General features: G+C 38.1%; 1 protein-coding gene across 14 annotated transcripts in view; it reads left to right on the plus strand.

Annotated features, from left to right (window-relative positions):
• Window positions 1–1,308, plus strand: part of LOC111647379 (protein NLRC3-like) — a 99,936-nt gene that overhangs the window by 84,800 nt on the left and 13,828 nt on the right. The window lies entirely within an intron of this gene.

A 1,308-nucleotide genomic window follows, 5' to 3' on the forward strand; every position in this document is an offset into this window, starting at 1 on the left:
TAACACCATTTATGAGCACAAGGATGACCTCCTGAAGGGTTTTCAGACCATCAGAGAGAAAGGTGAATTTGATACAACAACTGTGAGAGAGGCTGGGGGTTTTGAGAAAATGCTGGAAGATGAAGATTTTGTTTTTTCCTGGCATTTTTTCACAAGATCATGGCACATGTAGACATGCTGTTTAACCAGCTGCAGAAGAGGAACATTGATTCTGTCTACATCACAGGAGTCATTCAGAGGTTCACCAACAGCATACAAGCTATCAGGTAGGCTTTGTCATTTTTCACATTGACCGATATGTTTATGAAAAGAACAAACATAAATTCCATGTCTGAACACAGTAAAATAACTCATCATTTTATTAATAATAATAATAATAATAATAATAATAATAATAACGAAACCATTTTTACAGTTTTAATACAATGAATCCAGATGGGATGAGCTAGTAGAAATGTATTAATGTGGTGAGAATACACAGTGCTGGACTGATTTTATATCTCCAGCAGGTTGGTTTCTGAAGCCGTAATTGTGCACAGTGACTTATGTATCTTCTGTTTTGTATCAGGGACTCCGTTCCTCCATCTGTGCAGCAGCCATCCACAAAGAAACAGAAAGCACTAGGCCAAGAGGAGCAGCACCGGTTAGCTACAGAGGTAAGCTGTAACATTGTTCTATATACAGGACATGAAGTGTTTTACCTTCGGCATCTTTATTGGTCTTCAATTCCTGTATAATTATAACAGTCTACGCATTTTAATATTTTGAACTATTCACCACACAGCTACTGAAGAAATAAACATGCTGAAATGTTTAGATGTACTTTTTCATATTTAACAATAACTTCTACTTGTTTTTCATACAATTATATGGTCAGCTTGTAAGGAGATACTAATGATATTTACATGGTGAGATATGAACATTTAATTCTACTGTTTATTATGTGTAGTGACCTTTTTTTAAAATGATGCATCATTTCATAGGTATGTGATGCCATTCTGAGGCCACAGAACCAGACTGGACAAGGCCAAACTGGAGACAGAATTGTCCCTGGTCTATGCAAATGAAGAGTTCAAGGCTTGCAGTGGTGCACTGGCTCTCTTCCAGGTTTTCATGGAAAACAACCTCCAGGACACATTCAGCGAGACTGTAAGTCTTCTCAAGAATCTCATCACCACACCGATGACTACAGCAGAATCAGAGAGGTGCTTCTCTACTTTAAAGAGGATAAAAATATTCCTTAGGAACACCATGGCACAAGACCGCCTGAACGCACTGGCTATGCTCTCCATGGAGAAAAACCTGGTC

The sequence above is a fragment of the Seriola lalandi genome, unplaced genomic scaffold (genome assembly GCF_002814215.2).
Source record: "Seriola lalandi dorsalis isolate HSWRI2012SDOR001 ecotype SW California unplaced genomic scaffold, Sedor1 jcf7180002054987, whole genome shotgun sequence".
NCBI classification, from domain to species: Eukaryota; Metazoa; Chordata; class Actinopteri; order Carangiformes; family Carangidae; genus Seriola; species Seriola lalandi.